The sequence below is a fragment of the Arachis stenosperma genome, chromosome 1 (genome assembly GCF_014773155.1).
Source record: "Arachis stenosperma cultivar V10309 chromosome 1, arast.V10309.gnm1.PFL2, whole genome shotgun sequence".
NCBI lineage: Eukaryota > Viridiplantae > Streptophyta > Magnoliopsida > Fabales > Fabaceae > Arachis > Arachis stenosperma.
In genome coordinates, this window is record NC_080377.1 from 41,646,903 (window position 1) to 41,654,263 (window position 7,361).

The following is a 7,361-nucleotide window of genomic DNA, read 5'->3' on the forward strand; positions in this document are numbered from 1 at the left end:
AAGCCCCAAAAAGACATGCATTCAGAAATTCAATTTACATACTAAAATTCAGAACAGTCCCAATTCTTCATTCACAATCAATGCATTCAGAATATTCATTCCATAGTAAAATTAAGAAGCTTTCTTACCAACCTGATGTTGAAAAAAATCTAAGTAAGAAGCAAAAGATGACTCTATACTTGATATATGCTTCCAATTTTGTTTTATCTAAGTTCACGAAGATAAGAAAAAGAGAAAAAGCAATAAGAAAAGTTCATACCAAGTAGTCAATACTGGTGGTTCATTGCATGAAGGAACTGGACAATTCTAAGTATCACGCCTGGTCTCATCAACCGCAAATTGCTTCTTTCCGTACCTTAACACAGCTTTAAGAATAGAAGCTGCAATAAAAATATAATAGTGGGAATTTGTTTAACCAGGATTGATGAGCGGATAATTTGTACGCTTTTTGGCATTGTTTTTAGTATGTTTTTAGGCTAGAACTGATAGCGGCATTCAAGAGAATCCGGAAGGTCTAACCTTGTCTGTGGTATTCTGAGTAGGATTCAATGATTGAATGACTGTGACGTGCTTCAAACTCCTGAGGGCGGGGCGTTAGTGACAGACGCAAAAGAATCACTGGATTCTATTCCGGCCTGATCGAGAACCGACAGATGGATAGCCGTGCCGTGACAGGGTGCGTTGAACATTTCCACTGAGAGGATGAGAGGTAGCCACTGACAACGGTGAAACCCTTGCATAAGCTTGCCATGGAAAGGAGTAAGAAGGATTGGATGAAGACAGTAGGAAAGCAGAGAGACGGAAGGGACACAGCATCTTCATGCGCTTATCTGAAACTCCCACCAATGAATTACATAAGTATCTCTATCTTTATCTTTATGTTTTATTCATCATCTATACCCATTTGAGTCTGCCTGACTAAGATTTACAAGATGACCATAGCTTGCTTCATACCAACAATCTCCGTGGGATCGACCCTTACTCGCGTAAGGTTTATTACTTGGACGACCCAGTGCACTTGCTGGTTAGTTGTGCGAAGTTGTGTTTATGCCATGGTATTGAACACCAAGTTTTTGGGGTTCATTACCGGGGATTATGAAAGTTGTGAAAAGTATTGTTCACAATTTCGCGCACCAAGTTTTTGGCGCCGTTGCCGGGGATTGTTTCGTGTATGGACAACTGACGGTTCATCTTGTTGCTTAGATTAGGTATTTTTCAGAATTCTTAAGAATGAGTTCTAGGGTTTCATGATGACCTGTTGAAATCTGGCTGGCTGAGAAGCCATGTCTAATCTTATTGGACCGAGGTTTCAACTGATCATCACAAGAGCTTATCGATCTCTATCAATCTTGCTATTGGAGCAATGATCTGCTAAGGCTTGGCTGGCCATTGGCCATGTCTAGTGTTTTGGACCGAAGCTTTCTTTGAAAGCTTGGCTGGCTGTGAAGCCATGTCTAATTCCTGGACCGGAGTCTTAGACTAGCATTGCAATGATTCCTGGAATCCAAATTAAGAATTCTGAAACCTTTATTTTCTATTTCCATATAATTTTCGAAAAATCCAAAAAAATTTTCAAAATCATAAAAACCAAAAATATTTTATGTTTCTTGTTTGAGTCTAGTGTCTAATTTTAAGTTTGGTGTCTTGCATGCATTGTTTATTTGATCTTGGTTCTATTTTCAAGTCAATAGTACAGGAAACTGAAGATTCAGAACATGCAGTAGAGGAATTACACAGAAAAAGCTGGGCGTTCAAAACGCCCAGTGAAGAAGGACAGACTGGCGTTTAAACGCCAGCCAGGGTGCCTGGTTGGGCGTTTAACGCCCAAAAAGGTAGTGCATTGGGCGTTAAACGCCAGAATGTGCACCATTCTGGGCGTTTAACGCCAGGATGGCACAAGGGGGAGAATTTTGTTTTCAAATCAATTTTTTTCAAGTTTTCAAAGTTTTTCAAAATCAAATCTTTTTCAAATCATATCTTTTCAATCAAATGTTTTCAAAATCAATTTCTTTCCTTTTTCAAAGATACTTGCTATCAATTAATGATTTGATTCAACATTTCAAGTATGTTGCCTTTTCTGTTGAGAAAGGTTTAATGTTTGAATCATATCTTTTCTTGATAGCCAAGTTATTAATTTTTAAAATCAAATCTTTTTAAAAATGTTTTTCAAATCATATCTTCTCAATCACATTTTTTTAAAACCAATCATATCTTCTTAACCACATCTTTTTCAAAATAGTTTTCAATCAAATCTTTTTGACTTCTAATTTCAAAATCTTTTTTAAAAATCACTTGATTTCTTTCCCACTCTTATTTTCGAAAATTAATTAATGTTTTTCAAAATGTTTTCAAATTCTTTTACTTAATTTTCGAAAATCACTTTCCCTCCTCTCACATCCTTCTATTTATGGACTAACACTATTCCTTAATGCACAATTCGAACTCCATCTTTCTTGATAAGTTCGAATTTTCTACCTCTGTCTTCCATTTTTCTTTTTCTCTGACACCTCAAGGAATCTCTATACTGTGACATAGAGGATTCCATATTTTCTTGTTCTCTTCTCTTTCATATGAGCAGGAACAAAGACAAAGGCATTCTTGTTGAAGCTGATCCTGAACCTGAAAGGACCTTGAAGCGAAAGCTAAGAGAAGCTAAGGCACAACTCTCTGCAGAGGACCTAACAGAAATCTTCAAAGAAGAAGAACCCATGGCAGCCGAAAACAACAACAATGCCAACAATGCAAGGAAGGTGCTGGGTGACTTTACTGCACCTACTCCCGACTTCTATGGGAGAAGCATCTCTATCCCTGCCATTGGAGCAAACAACTTTGAGCTTAAGCCTCAATTAGTTTCTCTAATGCAACAGAATTGCAAGTTCCATGGACTTCCATTGGAAGATCCTCATCAGTTCTTAGCTGAATTCTTGCAAATCTGTGACACTGTCAAGACTAATGGGGTTGACCCTGAGGTCTACAGACTGATGCTATTCCCTTTTGCTGTAAGAGACAGAGCTAGGACATGGTTAGACTCACAACCTAAAGAAAGCCTGGACTCATGGGAAAAGCTAGTCAATGTCTTCTTGGCAAAGTTCTTTCCACCTCAAAAATTGAGTAAGCTTAGAGTGGAAGTCCAAACCTTCAGACAGAAGGATGGAGAATCCCTCTATGAAGCTTGGGAAAGATACAAACAATTGATCAGAAAATGTCCTTCTGACATGCTTTCTGAATGGAGCATCATAGGTATTTTCTATGATGGTCTCTTTGAACTATCCAAGATGTCTTTGGATAGCTCTGCTGGAGGATCTCTTCATCTGAAGAAGACGCCTACAGAAGCTCAAGAACTAATTGAAATGGTTGCAAATAACCAATTCATGTACACTTCTGAAAAGAATCCTGTGAACAATGGGACAAATCAGAAGAAAGGAATTCTTAAGATTGATACTCTGAATGCCATTCTGGCTCAGAACAAGATATTGACTCAACAAGTCAATTTGATTTCTCAAAGTCTGTCTGGAATGCAAAATGCACCAAGCAGTACTAAGGATGCTTCATCTGAAGAAGAAGCCTATGATCCTGAGAACCCTTCAATGGAAGAGCTGAATTACCTAGGAGAACCCTATGGAAACACCTATAATTCTTCATGGAGAAATCATCCAAATTTCTTATGGAAGGATCAACAGAGACCTCAACAAGGTTTCAACAACAATAATGGTGGAAGAAACAGGTTTAGCAATGGCAAGCCTTTTCCATCATCTTCTCAGCAACAGACAGAGAATTCTAAGCAGAACCACTCTGACTTAGCAACCATGGTCTCTGATCTAATCAAAACCACTCAAAGTTTCAGGACTGAAACAAGGTCCTCCATTAGGAATTTGGAGGCACAAGTGGGACAGCTGAGCAAGAAAATTACTGAACTCCCTCCTAGTACTCTTCCAAGCAATACAGAAGAAAATCCAAAAGGAGAGTGCAAGGCCATCAACATGGCCGAATTTGGAGAGGAAGGAGAGGAAGTGAACGCCACTGAGGAAGACCTCAATGGGCGTACATTAGCCTCCAATGAGTTCCCTAATGAGGAACCATGGGAATCTGAGGCTCAAAATGAGACCATAGAGATTCCATTGGACTTACTTCTGCCTTTCATGAGCTCTGATGAGTATTCCTCCTCTGAAGAGGATGAGTATGTCACTGAAGAGCAAGTTGCTAAATACTTTGGAGCAATCATGAAGCTAAATGACAAGTTATTTGGAAATGAGACTTGGGAAAACAAACCTCCTTTGCTCACCAAAGAACTGGATGACTTGTCTAGGCAGAAATTACCTCAAAAGAGACAAGACCCTGGGAAGTTTTCACTACCTTGTACCATAGGCACCATGACCTTCAAGAAGGCTCTATGTGACTTAGGGTCAAGTGTAAACCTCATGCCTCTCTCTGTAATGGAGAAGCTAGGGATCTTTGAGGTACAAGCTGCAAGAATCTCACTAGAGATGGCAGACAATTCAAGAAAACAAGCTTATGGACTTGTAGAGGATGTTCTGGTAAAGATTGAAGACCATTACATCCCTGCTGATTTCATAGTCCTAGAGACTGGGAAGTGCATGGATGAATCCATCATCCTTGGCAGACCCTTCCCTGCCACAGCAAAGGCTGTGATTGATGTTGATGGAGGTGAACTGATCATTCAAGTGAATGAAGAATCCTTTGTGTTTAAGGCTCAAGGATATCCCTCTGTCACCATGGAGAGGAAGCATGAAGAGCTTCTCTCAAATCAGAGTCAAACAGAGCCCCCACAGTCAAACTCTAAGTTTGGTGTTGGGAGGCCACAACCAAATTCTAAGTTTGGTGTTGAACCCCCACATTCAAACTCTAAGTTTGGTGTTGGGAGGTTCCAACATTGCTCTGAGAAAATGTGAGGCTCCATGAGAGCCCTCTGTCAAGCTACTGACATTAAAGAAGCGCTTGTTGGGAGGCAACCCAATGTTATATTTTATATATTTTCCTTTGTTATTTTATTTTATTTTGTAGGTTGATGATCATGAGAAGTCACAAAATCAATTGAAAAAGCAAAAACAGAATGAAAAACAGGAAGAAAAACAGCACACCCTGGAGGAAGAACCTACTGGCGTTTAAACGCCAGTAAGGCTAGCAGATGGGCGTTTAACGCCCAGTCTGGCACCATTCTGGGCGTTTAACGCCAGAAAGGGGCACCAGACTGGCGTTAAACGCCAGAAAAGGGTAAGAACCTAGCGTTAAACGCCAGAAATGGGCACCAGCCCGGCGTTTAACGCCAGAATTGGCTCAAAACGCATTTTTGCATGCCATTTGGTGCAGGGATGACTTTTCCTTGACACCTCAGGATCTGTGGACCCCACAGGATCCCCACCAACCCCACCACTCTCTCTCTTCTTCACCCATTCACCAATCACCTCAACACCTCTTCCCCAAAAACCCTTCACCTATCAAATCCCATATTTCTCTTCACCACTCACATCCATCCTTCATAAAACCCCACCTACCTCACCTTCAAATTCAAACCACTTTCCCTCCCAAACTCACCCTCCCATAGCCGAACCATAACCCTTCCTCCACTCCTATATATACCCATCTTCACTCCTTCATTTTCCCACAACCTAAACACCACTTCTTCCCCTTTTTGGCCGAACACTAAGCCATTCCCTTCTTTCTCATTTCTTCTTCTTCTACTCTCTTCTTTCTTCTTTTGCTCGAGGACGAGCAAACCTTTTAAGTTTGGTGTGGTAAAAGCATTGCTTTTTGTTTTTCCATAACCATTTATGGCATCCAAGGCCGGAGAAACCTCTAGAAAGAGGAAAGGGAAGGCAAAAGCTTCTACCTCCGAGTCATGGGAGATGGAGAGATTCATCTCAAGGGTGCATCAAGACCACTTCTATGAAGTCGTGGCCTTGAAGAAGGTGATCTCCGAGGTCCCTTTTTAACTCAAAAAGAGTGAATATCCGGAGATCCGACATGAGATCCGAAGAAGAGGTTGGGAAGTTCTTACCAACCCCATTCAACAAGTCAGAATCTTAATGGTTCAAGAGTTCTATGCCAATGCATGGATCACCAAGAACCATGATCAAAGTGTGAACCCGGATCCAAAGAATTGGCTTACTATGGTTCGGGGAAAATACTTGGATTTTAGTCCGGAAAGTGTAAGGTTGGCATTCAACTTGCCTATGATGCAAGGAGATGAACATCCTTACACTAGAAGGGTCAACTTTGATCAAAGGTTGGACCAAGTCCTCACTGACATTTGTGAAGAGGGCGCCCAATGGAAGAGAGATTCAAGAGGGAAGCCAGTTCAACTAAGAAGGCATGACCTCAAGCCCGTGGCTAGAGGATGGTTGGAGTTTATCCAACGCTCAATCATTCCCACTAGCAACCGGTCCGAAGTTACTCTAGACCGGGCCATCATGATTCATAGCATCATGATTGGAGAAGAAGTGGAAGTTCATGAGGTTATAGCCCAAGAACTCTATAAGGTGGTGGACAAGTCCTCCACCTTGGCAAGGTTAGCCTTTCCTCACCTCATTTGTCACCTCTGTTATTCAGTTGGGGTTGGCATAGAAGGAGACACCCCCATTGATGAGGATAAGCCCATCACTAAGAAAAGGATGGAGCAAACAAGAGACCCCTCTCATCATGAGATCCCTGAGATGCCTCAAGGGATGCACTTTCCTCCACAAGACTATTGGGAGCAACTGAACACCTCCCTAGGAGAATTGAGTTCCAACATGGGACAACTAAGGGTGGAGCACCAAGAACATTCCATCCTCCTCCATGAAATTAGAGAAGATCAAAGAATCATGAGAGAGGAGCAACAAAGACAAGGAAGAGACATTGAGGAGCTCAAGCACTCCATAAGATCTTTAAGAGGAAGAACAAGCCGCCATCACTAAGGTGGACCCGTTCTTTAATCTCCTTGTTCTTTATTTTCTTGTTTTTCAAAAATTTATGCTTTATGTTTATCCATGTTTGTGTCTTGTGATCATTAGTGTCTTAGTGTCTATGCCTTAAAGTTATGAATTTCCTATGAATCCATCACCTTTCTTAAATAAACAATGTTCTTAATTGAAAAAGAAAAAGAATTGCATGAATTGTGAATTTTATAACAGTTTAATTATTTTGATGTGGTGGCAACACTTTTGTTTTCTGAATGCATGCTTAAACAGTGCATATGTCTTTTGAATTTGTGATTCATGAATGTTGGCTCTTGAAAGAATGATGAAAAAGGAGACATGTTACTGAGGATCTGAAAAATCATCAAAATGATTCTTGAAGCAAGAAAAAGCAGTGAATACAAAAAAAAATGAAAAAAAGAAAAAAAGAGACGAAAAAAAAAGAGA

The 7,361-nt window shown here is 40.5% G+C and overlaps 1 non-coding gene across 1 annotated transcript; it reads right to left on the bottom strand.

The window, feature by feature from the left end:
* Nucleotides 1–3,113: 3,113 nt before the first annotated feature.
* Nucleotides 3,114–3,221, bottom strand: LOC130955895 (small nucleolar RNA R71). Its single transcript, XR_009076937.1, has one exon. It is a non-coding gene; the product is annotated as a small nucleolar RNA R71 (small nucleolar RNA).
* Between the last annotated feature and the right edge of the window lie 4,140 nt (nucleotides 3,222–7,361).